The following is a 19,141-nucleotide window of genomic DNA, read 5'->3' on the forward strand; positions in this document are numbered from 1 at the left end:
ACTACGTCGAGTGGTAATACGAAAGCCATCGACCTCGGCGTGGGCCAGAATATCAGGAAGGTTTACCCATAAACCGTGCCACTGCTTTTTTATGTGTTAACTGGCCATGAGATTAGTAAAGTAGTAACTTTACTACTACTGGGAGTAGTAGTAAAATGGGAGTCTATGTTCGAATTCTTTGAGGCTTTCTAGATGTTCCTACAGTATAGCTCTTTGCCTTAGATCTTCCAGTATTTTTGGATCCAAGTGGTAAGGTATCTTGACCACAATCTGGACCTGCTGCAGAAATCTGTGCTCCAGGTTTCAATCATAATTGTCCTCCATGGGGTTACTTAAAATATAGGCAGAGAAGGATAACCAGATGTAGAATTTTCTGTTTCTGAAACCTGAGAGGTCTCATGGAACACTGTGCCTCCTTCTTTTGATGGGTGATGTAAAGTGAAGCAACTTTAATAGGCAACATCCCTAAATACTCTATACCATGGATCTCTAGACACTTCACCAATAGGGTAAGTCTTAAATTTTTGAGGGTTTATTTACCACACTCTTGGAAACATCTAACAGTAAAACATGTAGGATTCCTGCTACTTACTAAGTTACTGGATCCAACTAACATAAAGCAATGTAATGGATCAGCAAGTTGTTATGAGGGATGTCAAGAAGACTAAAAGTCCTCTACATAATCTTATAAGACCAAGACAATAAAGATGTCCTATTGTCATTGCTACATAATGGAAACTGCTTCTGATTTTCTTTACTTATGGTAACGTAATCAATAGCATTTGGCTGGTCGGTCACTACATACCAGGTGCCAGGGCTCTGAGTATTTTCCCCAATAAAATATTATATCCAGTATGGCAGCTGCAATTGGCATTACTATCTCATTAAGTTTATGAAAACCTACTCTGAACTTCCCAAACACATTGGACTTTACACAGGCCAGGCAGGTGATGTAAATGGATTCACCGTCCCTGCATCTTGCAGATATTTTTATTTTGACTTACTATTTTGACAAGGGTTGGTGGTAGTTCCAGAGATTTTACTTGTCCCTGTCTGCCATAATGACTCTCACTTCACAAGCCAGGAAAACAATACAAGGAATCTGTCAGTTAAAACCTATTTCCTCTATTCATTTTGAAATAACCACAGGCTGGGTTCAAAATGACTGTCTCCTCTTGAAGCTGGTTATGACAGGAACTGTGGTACCCACAGCCGTAGATGACCTCCAGTGCCCTTGTATAATTTCCTCCCCTTGAATGATGGTGGAATCTGTAACTTGAATCTCTAAGCAATTGAATATGGCAAAGATGATAGGATACCTCTGTCATGTTTTATGGTAAAGGAGAAGGGATTTTACAGGTGCAGTTAAGGTCCCTAATCATTTCTTGACTTCAAGTTATACTGTCTTAACTTAGTGAGTCCTTTATAAGAGGGCACAGGGCTTCCTTAAAGCTAGGACTCAAAGAAGAAAAGGTGTTCTCTCTCCCTCCCTCTCTCTCTCTTTCTGCCCTTCTCCCTCTCTCCTCCCCTTTCCCTCCCTCCATCTTTGCCATGGATTCTATAGCCATTATGAATGTATTCTGCCAACAACCTGAGGGATCTTGGAAGCTTGGAGCTTGGCAGTTAAGCCACCATCTTGATTCCAGTCTTGTGAAACCCTGAGCAGGAAATGAAGAACCCAGCTAATCCACATCCAGACTTTTAATCTATAGAAATTTAGATAATAGATATTGTTTTATTGTTTTAAGCTTCTGTTAGTGATAAATCATTTCAGAGCATGGAAAACTAACATAGGAACTCCTACTATGGTTGAATAGGATTTCTCACATTTTTGGCCAGATCTTGTCTGGGATTGTCCTATGCCATTGTAAGATGTTTAGAAACATCTCTGGCCTCTATTCATTAGATTATAGTAGCACCTGCCTTCCCAGTGTGATAGCAAAAATGTCTCTAGACATTGCCAAATGTCCACCAGGGGACAAAAGTCACCCAGTTTCAAAAACACTGGTATAGAAGCAACAAGAAGTGATAGGAATTGGTTATTAACAGAATCAGGATGCTCCTGTGAAGTTGTGCAACAATCATCAAAAATGCAATTATTAGAAGGATTTTATAGGTAGATAATATAAAGTGTTGCCTCCACTAGAAAATAAGTCAGGGAAATGTAAAATTTCAAAGTTTTCCATCTTGTTCATATCTTTCCATAAGACTCTATTCCTTGGGATCATACAGCTTTGCCAACAATGCCTTTACTTCAGGCTTAGAAGACTTTTGGTCTTCCCATCCAATCAGATTTTATAGAGCATTTGAGAAAATTAAAAACAATGATATCACAACTGCTATCTTTCTTGAATATTTTATATACAAATTTAATATCAAATTTCATTGAGTTCTGAAAAGATCATGCTAATCAGTTAGAATAAGTTTTACTTCCAAATTTTATCAAAATATCATAAATGTTTTACATTTTTACGTAGTTTGACAAGCAGTACTATCTGGGGATGACCCCAGGAATATAATGTTACCTGAACAATGGGCCAACTGCAACCTGGGACCCACTTCTCAAAGAAGCAGATATACCCAAACTCTGCTTCTCTCCAAGGTCTAGTGTCTTCCTTCTCCTGGTTGGAGGTGCTGTTCCTGAACCCAACTTCCCATGGGTCCCAAAGCACTCCAGGTAATGGGTAGATGTCTTTCCCAGGCAACAACTCTAAACATCTGGAATTACATTGAGACTGCTTGGAGCCCCGGTAATCTTATCATTCCCAACTGAAAAAGTTGTCTTCTAAGAAGGTAAAGGTCATAGGATACCCCTTTCTACTATGAAAAGTGAAATGCAGTGAAGTCACTGCATATCCAAAAGTTCCTTGATCTTGTATGCTTTTCAATGTGACTAATGAGAGGATTGGGAAAAATGTACCTTCTCTTCTTATTGAATACCTGCATTTAGCATTCCCCCTGGTAAAAGCAGTTCTTTATTTCATACTGTGTGTTGTGAATTGGCCTGATATATAACAGGGGGTGACCACAAAAAGATCCACTTTGCACAACATGTAGGTAAATATCCAAAATAATTTCCAATACTTTATAAACAGATAAAATAAATCCTTCTTTATTCAGATTGGAAATATGACTTAAGTTCAACAGGTTCTCTCTATATATTGTCAGTAATCAAATGTTCAAGCAGCTCTTCCTGTAAATGACCTGAGGTGATTTCTGAAAATGGTTTGCTATTCACCTGACCCAGAAAATCCTACAAAATCATGCAAATCAAGAGGTTCACATCTTTGTGTTCACTTTAAGAACACACTTGAAACTTGCCAGGCCATCAAGGGTATATGCATATCCAAAAAGCCGCTAAGTATCCGAGGGATGTCACTTTGCAGAAGCAATGTGTACAATTCTGTTGCTACAATGGTGGAATTGATAGGTGTGCCTAGGCTGAACAGTCGAGCTGGACACAGGGTCGGTGGCCAAAAGAGTGCTGAATTTTTACTGCACATGATTAAAAATGCAGAGAGTAATGATATACTTAAGAGTTTAGATGTAGATTCTCTGGTCACTGAGTACATCCAAGTGAACAAAGCCCCCAAGATGTGGCATAGAATTTATAGGGCTCATAGTCAGATTAACCCATACATGAGCTCTGCCTGCCACGCTGAGATGATCCTTACTGAAAAAGAGCAAATGATTCCTAAATTAGAAGAGGAGGTTGCACAGAAGAAAAAGATATCCCCGAAGAAATTGGAGAAACAAAAACTTACAGCCTGAGAGTAAATTCTGTATAAAATAAATGCAAATAAAAGTAAAAACGGAAAAAAAATGTTCAAGCAAACCCTTATGATCTTTCACTGAATTGTAAACTCTCCAGTGAAAATATATATGGTATGTACAAATAAAGAGTGTAGTGTATTCTCCTACTCTGTACTCCATATATGATGTATATATATTACATTATTTTTTTACATTATAAATACACTGCAATATGGAGATATTTTATATAAATATCTTAACAAACTAAGCTATGGAAGCAGCTTTAACTTTGCTGGCATATTATTGACAAATCAGAAATATAATTGCCTTTCTACAGTTTCTGATCTTAGCAACTTAAACATAAATTGTTCTCTATTCAGTGATGGAAAAGGAACTCTAATAAGTGAATTGTACAGGCATTACAGATTGGCAAAAGCAAGTATCGTTTTTGCTATGTCAACTCTATTCTGTATCTTTGTATAAATAGCCAGAGGCAGGCTTGAATGTTTTACTTTCATTTGAAATCAACCAGTGATTTCATGTTATTCATTCCCTGGTGCCAAGACCAGCAAACTGCTACAACACGTTTGTCTGTCTGTTTGTTTGTTTGTATTTTAATTTGTACTGTGGCAATGTTTCACAAGTTTGTGTATAATTATCTCCATTTCAAGCAGGAGGTACAGGGAATAAATGAAAAGAGAGAAATCAGAGCCACCCTACAAAACTATTTCATAATTCCCATCTTAGCCTTGAAGCGTAAGTTCTTGAAAATTCCAATATTAAGCTCACACTCTGTTATTTATGTCTTCAACTATAACAAGTATTTACCCCATATAATCCCAGAGGACCCTTTTTTTTATTGCTTGTACACAGCTGTTGTTTCATATGGTCCATGAACAGAGGAATGAATGAATATTGATAACAATATATTTATACTTGCAAAATTGTTTTAGGTATCTGCTACTTTTTTTTTTGTCTTCTCCACCTCTTTTCTATTGGGACTGCCCTTCCTGAACAAGTACTAAAACACTTGACCTACACCAGTCAATTAGAGCACACCATATTCCTGGACCAAGGTTTTGGTGCAGGAGTATGCATGTGGCTCAAGTATGTTGAATAAGGTATCTTTTGAGCAGATTAATATAAAAGTTGGGAGATACAGTGTCTGTTTCCTTTTCAGATGGTGTGCTGTATGGACCATGTAAGCCTGAGTGGTTGAAGAATTATTTCCAGCAATGGAGAGAGTTCTCACTAGAGAATGAAGCCAAATAACTGAAAACAGAGGTGAAAGGGTAAGAAACACAGTGACACCATTTGATAGCAAAGAGAGCCAATAGATTTCATTTTTTATTTTGTTTTTGTCTTATTGTGGTTTTAAAAGTCATTTTGAGTTGTTTTATGACATTTGGAACTGAAAGACTTCTGATTAATATAACTGTGCTATATAATGTAATATAAATTTCCTCCCTGCAAATCAGAATTCCATTTGGACCTAGTTCGTCTTTTAAGAGATAAGAGTGTATTAGTTAGGTTCCTGGCAGGAAACAGATCCCATTCTCAATGGGTAAATTGAAAATAATTATTGAAGAGACTACTTAACAGAAGTGGACAAGGTCAGAAAAAAACAACAAAATATGATGAAGCTAAAATAAAAATATCCTGAATTTCATAATATCTTAAAGATCAGCATAATTCTTCAGCATATGCAAGAAATATTTTAATTTGGGGCCTTTTCCCCCACACGAGTGAAAATTTTATAGAAAGAAGGTAATGATAAGCTTTTTAGCACAATTTTGTAGACCCTTCCTAAAATTTCATTTGCAATAAATTGAAATACTGAATGAAAAACATTTTTTCCTCTGGAGACAATGCATTTGCCAAATCTAGAAAAAAGAAGTAGAACAATAGCCAAGATGTATGGCACTCCTTAGCCAAATTAGTATCTTTCCAACATAAGTAATATTTCTCTTCACAGTAGCTGCCCAGAAAGAATAAGTAAATATTTAGAAAGTTTTTGTGGAGACATAATAACGTAAGTTCAGACAGGTTTATTAGACAATGAAAGAATTGCCAATTTTTCCTGAAGTCTACTAGAAATCTCCACTGTAGCTTACATGAAAAAAGAATGCTCTCAGTTAAATAATATTCAGTTATTTTAGGTTCACAAATGGTTGAATCATTGAGGGAAAATATACAATTAAAACAAATCACGAAAGCCGTTCTGTAAATAAAATGATTTATTTTGTCATAAGTTATATTTGTAACTTGATAACTAGCTTGGGATGGAAATAGTCTCAACTAGCCTTAAGTAATTTTTTAAAGATATATGCTTAGAAAACGGGAAAAAACAATTATATTACATGTGTTTTCTAAATATGCAGAATATACTAGATTCACATTTTAATCACCTTAGAAGAGCAACTTTTGCATTATTAGAATACTTGTTTGGCTTCATTTGCTTTATTCACTCAGTTTTCCCAAATGAAAAGCAATAGTGCTATCTAATAATAACAAAGTGATGACTATCCAGAAACTTGGTTCAGCATATTGGAGTATTGCTATTTATGGGCACTAGTGTGTTAATGTCAAAGTGGATTCTTATTGTGGCCACGTGTATTCCTGGTGTACGGTTAGTTCTGAGTTCTATGTGAAGATTAGAATTAGATAGTATCAGAATTAAGTAAAAACTAGGAGACTGCCTAATTTTAATATTTACTCAACTGAAGTCCAGATAGTTTAAGGAACTTGTTTAAGAGGACATAGGTACTTCAGAATAACCCAGGACTATAATCCAGTTATGAATTAGGAGTGTGTCTTTGGATTCTTGGTGGAGACTTCACAAAAAAATATTTACAGCTGTTACAGTGCAAACTGCTTGATCACTGTCGTTAACAATAAGCTGAGAATCATTAGGTTTTTATAGTTTTCCCTTGTAAATTTTATCATTTGTATTAGTCTTAGTCTCAATATGCTGGTTTTAAGAATGTGCCATGCATGATGCACATCTAGGGTTCCTCTAGGACCTAAGATAGTGTTTTATACCTCCTAAGTATTGAATAAGAAGTTACACTTTGCACCAATGTTAGCTTTCCCCAAGCTCGTAAGTCATGGCTGTAATGGTTAGGTCCATTTTTACCATGATCTCTGTCACTGAGGCACAGCTATTGAATCTCAAAGTTAACTCTACCTAATAAAATGAGGATTTCATCACAGGTAGATAATAACTTAATTTTCCAGGGCATGATTTCTAAATACTTTGAACTGTGATTTTCTAACATAGTTAGAACTATGTTTCTAACAGTAGTGAATATATTTTTTAGATGGCCATGAAAATTTAATTATGTTTATGAGAAGGATTTCATTCATAGTGGTAATAAAATGAATATTTCAAAGTATAAGCTGGAAATTCTTAGTCGAGGTGATGCAGTAATTCATATTGCTGATAATTTTGAAATTGCTAGAATAAAGCTTCAGCTTTTCTAAAACGCTCTTTGGAAATTGGTGAACTGAAAGTCACCTATTCACCTACTGATTCTTGTGCAGTAGGAAATTTGGTTGATGGCTTGAATTAAGCTTTTTTTTTTTTTTTAACATAAAGAGAATAGAGATTCAATCAAGTTGTAAAATATAGATATACTTCCTGCATTTTGCTAAATGCTGGGGGGCAGAGGATCTCCTAGAGAAAATTCAGTATAAAACTAATTTCAGAAAAAGCTTCTCAGTCATGATGAGGAAATTGTTGAATTATTTAAACTGCATAGGATTGAGATGTAAAAGCAATAATAGATATGGTAATACACAAAAATGATTGTTTAATGAGGACTGGGTCATCAGGAAGTGTTTCAAGAAAAGACAGGATTGAAGCTGTTATTTGAGGAAAAGTTATAATTTGAATTTGGTTTGGTTTAGGATGTACTTGCTAGAAAAATATTTTACTATAATCCTTTCAGTTAGCCTAGAACAAGCATCCAATTTATATCTGTCTTTTTTTTTTTTTTTTTTTTTTTTTTTTTTTAGCTTTAGGATTACTTAGGCATTATCAGTGGAAAACAAATTAAGCAACACTTATTTAAGCAAGAAGTAGTTAAGTATATTTTCTTCTAAAGTTAAACATAGCTTGCAGGATTTTGACCCAAAGCACTTCCTAAGTCCTCAGGCCAGTAATATGAAGGATTAGCTTCTGGACCAGTTCTATTTAATGAACTACTTAGTAGGTATCATTTTTGGCTCTTATATTAAAATCAAAATGATTTTATGTCACTAAGCTAGAATATGATTTTAAGAGCCTGTGGAATATGCCCAAGGACATCTACTCGGTCATCTATTGCTGTCAAGTAAGGAAATCCACCTAATTGACTTCTATTGCAGGATATTTGAAAATAAAGACTGAGTGAAATGATTAACCAGGCTGTTTGGCTTCTGTGAGAAAAGCTAATATGTCTTTAAAGAAGGATTATATTTGCTTAGAGGATTGAAACCTCGTTTACCTCTTATGACAGTATTCAGCTCAGAAATATTCAGTGATGCTTCCCCTCTCTATTTTGGGAGCTGCATACAGTTATGACTGATGCATTTGGTTCTCCATAATGTTTCTAATAATATAGCCGACTCAAAAACAACAGAGCATGAACTGGCCACTGAAGCTGGAGAACAAAGCATTTGGTTCGATCATGCTTAAAAGGAACAGTAACTTTTTGTAAAACCCCAGAGCCCTCAACATGGCTTCATTTCACATTCTTTTCTGTATGTACTGTTCTCAGCATGAAGCAGTTCCAAAAGACATTAGAATTGTGAGTTTCAGGAAACCTTTGGATCAAATAATTACCATTTCCTTCATTATATATTAATTCAGGATGGTTTCCCTTTTGTTTCTTAAGCATAAATGGTGCTGTATTTTTTTTCTGAAACAGTTGGAATGTGTTTCTGTTCAAGGTGATCTGCAGCTGTTTAGGCAACCAATATTTTTTTTTCTTGAATAAATACCGAAAGACATTATTTGGGATGAGAAGATAGATAGGAGCAGGTGATTGCCAAATGTTCTTCCACTCAAGAATGTCATATGTTATTTCAACATATTTTTAGAAAACAGATATTCAGTATTCCACCTTCCACATAATGTTTCCCACAAGATCACAATAATATAATAAAACATGTGCGCACACACACATACATATGTACATATGTTTCTCACAGAGGACAATAGAACAAAAACTCACATGATTGCGGGTCATATTTGGTCATGCTAGCTTTTCACCAATAATAATAATAATAATATTTATAATGTACGATATAGGCAGTCAGCACACATGCTTGACTGTGTAGTATGGCTATATTATTGTGCCTCTGTGTGGGGAATTAGGAAAGGATACAAATAAAAAGGCAAAAATCCCTGTTCTTGAGGATCTTGAGGAATCCAGTTTGTGAGAAAGATAAGTAAACACAGTCAAAACACAATGAGGTGAATGCTGCAGTGGAGGCACGCAGGAAAGTGTAACTGGCACTCTAAGAGACAAGTGGATTGTAAACTATACCTTGAAGAATTGGTAAGAATTCCTTTATCTGACAAGGAGGAGAGATTAGATAAAGCTACCAGCACATGCAAAGTCCTATAGATATGAGAAAAATGGGCTGCAGGTAACAGAAGGACATTGCTTTGAAAGAAATATCAGACAAGTAGACCTCAGAAAGGGGAAAGTAAGGAAAGTAAGCACTGATTAAACATAGGAGAGGTGATTTGGGATGTTTTTTAAAATAAGAACAACTACAGTTAGAATTTTAGAAGATAAAAACAGATTTGGGTACAGACCACAGAGATATGCATCACAGCATTCAAGTATGGAATTTTCTAAAACAGAGCCAGAATAAAAACCTGTGGGAGAGGTAACTTAACAATAAACTATGGAAGCATAAGGTCTAGTACTCTTCATTTACTGGGCCCTTACTTGAATCAACAAAGGAAAATGTTGGAACATACCTTAACATCATAAAAGCCATATATGAACGACCCACAGCAAATCTCATCCTCAATGGGGAAAAACTGAGAGCTTTCCCCCTGAGATCAGGAACATGACAGGGATGTCCACTCTCACCACTGTTGTTTAACAGTGTGGGAAGTCTTAGCCTCAGCAATCAGACAACAAAACGAAATAAAAGGCATCCAAACTGGCAAAGAAGAAGTCAAACTTCCACTCTTCACAGATAACATAATACTCTACATAGAAAACCCAAAAGACTCCATAAAAAGCTACGAGAGCTGATACAGGAATTCAGTAAAGTTGCAGGATATAAAATCAATGTACAGAAATTGGTTTCATTTCTGTGCACCAATAATGTAGCAACAGAAGGAGCTATCAGGGAATTGATCCCATTTACAGTTGCATCAAAAACCATAAAATTCCTAGGAATAAACCTAACCAAATAAAAAAATCTGTACACTGAAAACTATAGACACCTTATGGCAGAAATTGAAGAAGACACAAAGAAATGGAAAAACATTCCATGCTCATGGATTGGAAGAATAAATATTGTTAAAATGTCAATACTACCCAAAGCAATCTACACATTCAATTCAATCCCAATCAAAATAGCACCAGCATTCCTCACAGAGCTAGAACTCCTAAAATTTGTATGGAACCGCAAAAGATCCCAAATAGCCAAAATAATGTTGAAAAAGAAAACCAAAGCTGGAGTCATCACAATCTCAGCCTTTAACCTGTATTACGAAGCTGTAATACAGCATGGTATTGGCACAAAAACAGACACACATATCAGTGGAATAGAATAGAGAACCCAGAAATTGACCCAAAATATATAGCCAACTAATCTTCGACAAAGCAGGAAAGAGTATCCAATGGAAAAAAGACAGTGTCTTTAGCAAATGGTGCTGAGAACTGGACGGCGACATGCAGAAGAATGAAAATGTGGTCATTCTGAAGAAAACTTCACTTGCATACCTAATTTTGCATTTGTAATTTCGTGATATACATTTTTAGAGAGTGCCCCCAGATGATATAAACTTTGGGCCCAACAAATCCTGGATACCCCTTGCCTAGAGGGTAAGTCCCTGATAGTGATAAAAAAGTAATAACTAGAAATCAGAGTGTCAAAGTAACTGGCTTAATTTTGTAAACTAAGTAATAAAAATTAAAAAAAAAAAAAGGATTATTGCTTAGGCATACACGGACATAGCTTAGCCATACATGGACAAAATAGAGATATGTGTTCATCCTCACTTCCAAACAGGAAGTGTTTTGTTTTGTTTTGTTTCGTTTCGTTTTGTTTGGTTTTTCTCACCAGTAGGGATTTACATTTTGTCCTCAACCACCCAACCCAGCCCCCACTTGGACAGAAGTCTGCCACAAGAACTCCCATTCCCTGATTCCTCAGAGATGTAGTGTGAACAGGTTAAAGAAAATTAAAGCACGGGAATTCTGATACGTGGTCCATGACAGAATTATGTAAAGCATAGAGGAAGGAAGCAAAATCCATTAACAAAGTCTCTACCCTACTATTGGAAAACTGCATCAACAGGGATCAGTTTAGTGAGAATGGCTTGAAGAACTGGAGATACTACTGTACAATCGACCACGTGAGATAATAACAACAAGACGCCAATAAACAGGAGAACAAGATCAGATGACCCCAAGAAGGTCAGGATCCAGATGCCAGGGAATTGTACTGATCATGTGAAGCAGATTTTTTTAAATATTCTATTCTGTGTTCTTAGTTTTCTATATTTATAAGTGTTTATTGGATTTAATTATTAAAATAACCTTTTACACAGCTGGAATAATCTTACCTATTGAATCTCGTGTGTGAAACAAATGAGGACCCCTACCATCTAACAAATCATAACATACATACAGATTAAGTGGCATATATGTCTTCATATATAAAGTGCTAAAAAAGTAATAACTAGAAGTCATAGTGTCAAAGTCACTGGCTTACTTTTGTAAACTAAGAAATATAAAAAAAAAGAATTATTGCTTAAGCATACACAAAGTGCACTTTTTAAACTGAGTTAATTTTCATAATGTGGATATATCTGTGTAATCAGAATTCCCATTAAAAAGAGAGTAACACTACCACCTCTAACACCTACTTTCTACCCAAAGTAATTACTATCCTTACTAGTTAGAACATCTGGAGAGAAGTTTTGTGTGCTTTTGAATCAGATAGTACTATTCTTTTATATCTGATTTCTTTGCCTAATAGTATTTCAGGAAGATTCATCCCTAGTATTGAATATAGCAGTGGTTTATTCATGTTCATTGCTATATTGAATTCCATTCTATGAACAAATATTTCAATATGTAATCTTTTCCACTATTGACTAACATGTGGGTTGTTTTCAATTCAGAGCTATATGAAAGTTCTGCTATGAATATTCTGGGTTATGAATCTTAGTGAATATCTCTAGCATTTGCATTGGGTTTATAACTAGCAGTGGAACTGCTGGGTCACAAAGTAAACACATACTCCATTTTGGTAAATAATGCCGAACAGAGTGCTTGTCAAATTTATACTCCTGGTGGCACTGTGTAAGAATTCTAGCTGCTCTACCTATCTTTAATTATTGCCATTCTGTTTGTTTAATAGTATCTCACTGTTAGAATTTTTATTCCCCTGATAATTAATGAGATTGGATCCATATCCATATGCTAACTAATAATTTGGATGTTCTCTTTTGTGAAGTGCCTGCAATTAGTTTATTTTCTTATTGTTTTCCTTTCCTTTTTGATTTGAAGGAACCCTTTATATATTCTGGATCAAACACTTTGTCAAATAAGTGATAGCAAGTATCTTTTTCCACTTGGAGTCATGGGTTTTTACTCAGAAATACCATCTAATGAATAAATGCTTTTAATTTTAATATAGTGTACTTATGTTTCTCTGATTTTTGTAACCTTCAAATAAACATTTTGTTTTAGATAAAGGATATTTTTTCCTGTATGCATAATATATCAGTGAATTCTATTTAGACAGTGACCCCCTTAAAAAAGAAACAAGTAACTTGTAGTCAAGATAAAATGTTTTGGTTCCATATGGCAGAAAAAGTAGATAAGTAAACATATTTTTGTTAGACAATTTAAATTCTTCCTACGTAACATCATTAATTGTTATTTAGGAGTAGGAGCAAACTATGGAGACAAACGATTTTCTTTACCATGTATATCTCTGCATACTCTATTTTTTTAAATTTATTTACTTTTATAATGTGTTATCTATGCACATGTATATAAGATATATATCTGTTACTTGTGAGAGATATTTCTCTTCAATTCAGTTTTTTGACTGGACATAAAGTGATGTTGAAACTCTAAGTAAATTTCCAATTATATCTATACTTAGGTAAAATTGAACTGGTTTATCGGTAGTTACCTAAATAGACATTAACACAGTAAGAATGAAATTTGAAGAAAAGTAAGTTAACTCAACAGCATTTACTTTTTGGTGTATACATGATAGAAATGCCAAAAAGAAAACAAAACAAAACAAAACAAAACAAAACAAAGAAGACAGAAGAAAATCAAGAAACAAGGGGAAAAGTGTATAACTCTCTTGATTTGAGAAATAGGAAAAACGATGTTTGTACAATTATGGTAATCCGATTTTCCCTATAGTGAAGTAGGCATATTATCATAAAAAATGTATTCAACCATCTGCTAGACGACTAGAGATATGTGTTTGATCCACAGCTGCTGCAATAAATGCTATTTGTAAGTTGAATTAGACTGGTTGTATTGTTCTCGAATTTAAATACATATTTCCCCATGACATGTGCCACGTTATGGACATGTGGCAGAAATATTAAGTAATTACATGGCAGAATGTTATCTCCAAGCTTTTCTTCTACCATTCATAAACATAATGCCTTCACGTCCATACCTTAAATAATCAATCCAAGACCAATCCCCTAAGAACTCTGGCTTTCATATGATGTAGGGAGTATGCTTAGAATCTCTGTTCTGTTCTTATAATGACAGATAGTGGAATATGTTAATTAGCTTGATTGTGGTGACCATTACACAGTATATATGTGCATTGAAACATCAAGTTGTACACCTTAAATATATACAATTTTTACATGTTAATTATATCCCAATAAGGCTATTAAAAAAAAAAAGAAATTTCATCAAATCCTAACATTGTCCGTACCAAGTCAGAGAATTGTCACTCTCTATTTAATGAACTCTAGGAATAGATCCCCTCAAGCTTTCTCAGTAGAACTTCCAGTTTTTTATTTCTCTTATCATCTAAGATGGCTTTTTCTAGTGTTTAACTGAAATGACTGACTGTAGTATTAAATTTCATGGGTGTAGTTATGTATTCATAAGATCCTCTATTTATTTGTAGCCATCAATTAAGTTAGTCCATAGTCTTTTTAAAAATTTTCCTTCCTTTAAGCTAAATAGATTTACATGATGTGATCTTTTTTTTTTTTTTTTTTTTTAATAAATGTGAATTCCATTTCTTTGGTCATTTTTCTTTAGTATTTGTGAATCATCATTATCACCATTATCTTTTCTGGATTAGCCACAATATTTTCATTATTTTCTGAAACCTATTGGTTTTCTCTAGAACCTTCAAAAAATCTATTACCCAAGTAAGAAAAATGCAGTTTTACTAAAAAGAATTCTCATACTCAATACTCCCTCTATCATTTACCATTATAAAACATATGTTTTATAGTCATCAGCATTCAAGTAGTCTCTCACCATTGGCTTCATTTTCATTTTCACCATGAGTCCACTTTCAAACTCCTTATATTGAATTTAACTCCTTAAATGATAAATAAAGTGACTGTATGTGAATGTAGATGTTTTATTTTCAAGTTTGATGGCTGAAAAAAGTTTCTAGCAATAATTAGGCAAGGGTCAAGAGTCAAAATGCTATGTGTGTTCTAAAATGATCCTTACTAAATTCTATTTCTCCTTACCTGTGTTAAGAAAAGGTCCAATTGGGGCGCCTGGGTGGCGCAGTCGGTTAAGCGTCCGACTTCAGCCAGGTCACGATCTCGCGGTCCGTGAGTTCGAGCCCCGCGTCGGGCTCTGGGCTGATGGCTCAGAGCCTGGAGCTTGTTTCCGATTCTGTGTCTCCCTCTCTCTCTGCCCCTCCCCTGTTCATGCTCTGTCTCTCTCTGTCCCAAAAATAAATAAACGTTGAAAAAAAAATTTCTTTAAAAAAAAAGAAAAGGTCCAATTATATTCCATTCAAGAAGATACCCCACAACTCAGGGAGTTCTAGATAAGTTACCCTCCCCCCAGGCCTAGACATACAGGTTAGTCCTCTCTATTACTGCAGTCTTCATACCTTCATGGCCTTTGTCCCTAGCAAAAACCCTACACCAATAAGGTCAACTCCACAACAACCAACAATTTCTGTGATGCTAAGGACGATTGTTATAAGACTTCTATTTCTGTTTATATATGTGCACCCCAAGAAGACAAGAACTCTCACCTACTCTTCCCTCATTCTCTGATTCTAATCTATATTAAGTTCTTGTTGGCATTAGGTAATGCTTACACCATACTTTATCACAATTCTCTCCTTTATTTCTGTAAATAGCATTTATCAGCTCAACATGGTATATGTTTCACTTAATTATTTGCTTTTCTCCCTTTACTTGATTGTAAGCTCTAAGAGGGCTGATATTCTTGTCCATTTTATTCAATGATGCATCTCAAACAACTAGTATAATACCCAACATTTAGTAGATAAATATATGTTAAATTTTAGGTATGTTAAATGAATATATAAATGCAAATATATTTTAAATAAACACTTATATATGTATAAATATATAAAAAGTGAAAGGTCTGAGTCACTGTCATATACAAAATACAGTACAATTTTTGTATTATTTTGTATTTGTATAATAATACAATTTTTGTATTGTTTTCTTGTATTAAATTGTTATGCAGCAATTGAAGACAACTATAAAATCTTTAAGAAGCATGTTGTTTCATCTAGTAGAAGGAAAAATGTGGATTTGCCTAAATGAATACATGTATTCCAAAAAAAATGTAAATTTCAGAATAGTTCTTCTACCTAAAGGGAAATATTTCACAATATATTAATAGTAATTTTTTTCCATAGAACAAGATGTATGATCTCATAGTAGGAATATATAATCCTCCTGTTAACGTAGTTTATATTCTATTTCTTACTAAGAAAACTCCTGGCTTTTATGATAATCTTCTGGGAAGGTTTCCATTTTAAAATACCTCCTATAGCCAAGAATATGCCTGTTTGAACCATTACCAGACAGTGGCACCATTCTAGAATCTTTTTCTTTGATCCCCATATTGAAAGAGAAGGGAAACTGGGAAGATGAGCGAGGGAGGGAAAGAGAGGGAAAAGGATAAGTACAGAGAGAGAAGGAAAAGGAGACAGAAAAAGAGAAGATAGAGGTGGAGAAAGAAGACAAACAAGAGGAGCAGTAATATGGCATGAATGGTTACATTGGGTGAAATAGATTAATAATTTCTGTGTAGCACTTCTGTGTATTTGATTGGGTTCTTATCTTGTTTTTCTTGAATTCCATGTTTTTATTCGTAAGAAGAAAAAATGCCTAAGGGAAAAAACATAGTACCATGCTCAATTGGAATCAGAACAGAAGGAGAGACATGCTGGTATTTAGAGTACTTACTGCCACAGAAACTAGCAATTTATCTTGATTTTCGTAGTGTTTGGGGATTTCTTATAAAGAATTTAAACACTCTCAACTACCATTATGGTTCAGTCCTAAGAAATAGGACTGATAGATTAAAGATGGGATTGGGATGATGAGAGCCGGATTATAGTAAAGGACAACAGCGATCCAAAAGGTAGAATGAGTAAACATTAAGGAATAAGTCATGATCTAAGAGATCCAGAATTTTCTACTGAAATGAATACACAAAGGGAAAAACACAAGGGGAAGTCTGAAGTTGGTAGAGACTGAGAAGATGAAGGAGATGGTACTTCTAAGCTGTTGGAGATAGAAATTAAAAACAAATAGGAAGGGGAAAAATGCAGAGTACAAAGCTAACTACATGAACCATATGTAGAGGACCATATAGATCATACTAAGGATTTTTGAAACATTATGGAATGGTTTCATGAAAATGTGAGACAGTCTGATTTGTGTTTTATGAAGATTTTCTGACAGCAGGGAGATAGTGGGGAGAAGAAGAAGAAAAATGAATACCAGGGGACCAGTTTGGAAGTTCCCAAGGTAAGAAGGCATGCAGGACCTTGCCTTAAACTTATGTGATGGTGATGGAGATTGAAAGATGTAAATGTTTAGATAATAAAATAATTTCTAACATCATGGTCTTATCCTTTTATGCCATGATTTAGTCAGATTGCCATGGTTTTATTGTATTGCTCATACATTAAAACTCAAGAATAGTTTAACCCTAAGTTATGATAGTGGTGAACTTTTATATTTTTAAATTTGACTTGGTTGTCACTTTCCAAGTCAATCTTTTCCCTTTATTTTTATAGGAGGGCAGTAAAAAATACCAATTTGAATGTCCTTGTAGCTATTATTCAAGCAAATAATATACAGTGTTAGAATTACACAGTACATATTTTATGATAGCCTTTATCAGTGTCCACAGGGCAAGAATGCTTCAGTATTTATTGGTTTCATACACCTCTTCACAAATTGTGCACAGTGTTGTTCTTCACCTCTTTAACCACTTCCCTTTTCCTGTCCTCCCTTGTGTCAAGAAAACAGAACAAGAAAAACTAACAGTTACATTCAATTCAGTGACCATTTATGTAACTGATCTCATGTGCAAGGGAGATATGATAAGTTAGCAATCCAGATTTTATGTGAAAGGTTAACTTTATGCAGGCCTGCCAATTGTAACACACAGGTAAGGTGCCAGTGTGTAAATTTTGGGTCAGAATGTGGCGAGAGCTAGATTAGTGATGTGGAGTGCTTTGAGAACGCATAGACAAGGCAATACTGTGTTTATTGTGGAGGTGGGGGCGGTTGATGAAAGGGAACTTCCTAGCATAGAAAGCATTTCCATTTTATCTTGAGAACCACATCAGCTTGGGGAAGTAGAATTACTATATCTTGAAAACAAACTTCCTGTCCAAGTGGGGAGGGCAGTAAGAAATAAGAACAAGAGCAGGAAAGAGGAAACTGCTAAGTATGGAGAGAAAACTGAAAGCAGTCCAGTGGGTTGGGAAAAGAAAATCTATGGAATTTCATGCAACTATTCTTTGGAAATAGAATATTTCCAAATATTTTAGAAACCAAATCATGCAGTGCCTTCAAACTGAGGTCAAGATATCTGGATGTTAGTTTCTTAGACACAAGGAAAGTGAAGTTGCCCTATTTCTCATTGAGATAGAAGAAACAGGGATAGAATCACCAAAACTATACTCACAATTGGGTGTAGTAGTGAGGAAACAGAAATTACAGAGAAAACAAATTGTAAGCTACAGTTTGGAAGGGCCGACTTTGTGTGGATGGTGGGTATGTATATAAAGAAAATGAATTTAACTTCACTTGTGCTATGTTTGACGTTCCTGGAGCATCCATAATTCAGGAGAGATTTCTTGGGAGAAATATGTAAAAAGATAGTTATTCCCAGCTATAGCAAATAGGTTTCATTACAACTTCTTTTTTAATTCCTCCCATACAAGAGTAAAATGTTAGATGGCAAAGAATTGAAAATTCTTTAAAGAATTTTTAAAGTCCAGATTAAAAATCTGATTCCGACTTTCTATCTAAGTGATGAGAGAAAATCATGCTGTTGCAGCATAACCCACAAATTCTAGTCAAGCCCAGCATTTTGTTTACAAATTCATTTACAGATGACAGGCCTCTGAAAAGATCTCTCATCTTCAACTATCTGCCCCCATCTGAGCTCATTGTTGTATCCTGAAATTCTCCACTGAGGTAAAGCTTACACAATTTGTATATGTATTCAAAATTTAACAAATTTCTGAAAAGATAAATCCTTGAGTTATTAGCATTACTACATATTACTTTTCCCTTATTTTTCTTTTAAAAAAATGTATAGAATATTTTATATACATAATTATATGACAGAAATCAAGTATCCACCACACAGATTAAGCAGTAAACAATTAAATATTAAAAATAGCTAAATCTTTCTATGCATCCCTACCTAATCATACACTCTTTCATGTCTTCCCCCACCACACATACACCCTTTGGGAAACATCTTTGTTTGATTTCATAGTAGTCATATCATGAGTGTTTTTACACTTTGATGAGGTAGATATGTATTCCCACACAATATGTACAGTAATCTTTTACATGTTTATGCTTTTTCAATGTAATAAATGATATCTCATTGATCTTATACTTCTTTCATTTTTCTGTATTATATTTGTCAGCATCATACTCAATGATAAA

General features: G+C 34.6%; 1 pseudogene; it reads left to right on the top strand.

Moving 5' to 3' along the window:
* Positions 1-3,222: 3,222 nt before the first annotated feature.
* LOC123607283 lies at positions 3,223-3,771 on the top strand (annotated as a pseudogene).
* The last annotated feature ends 15,370 nt before the right edge of the window (positions 3,772-19,141 follow it).

This window comes from Leopardus geoffroyi, chromosome A2 (assembly GCF_018350155.1).
Source record: "Leopardus geoffroyi isolate Oge1 chromosome A2, O.geoffroyi_Oge1_pat1.0, whole genome shotgun sequence".
NCBI lineage: Eukaryota > Metazoa > Chordata > Mammalia > Carnivora > Felidae > Leopardus > Leopardus geoffroyi.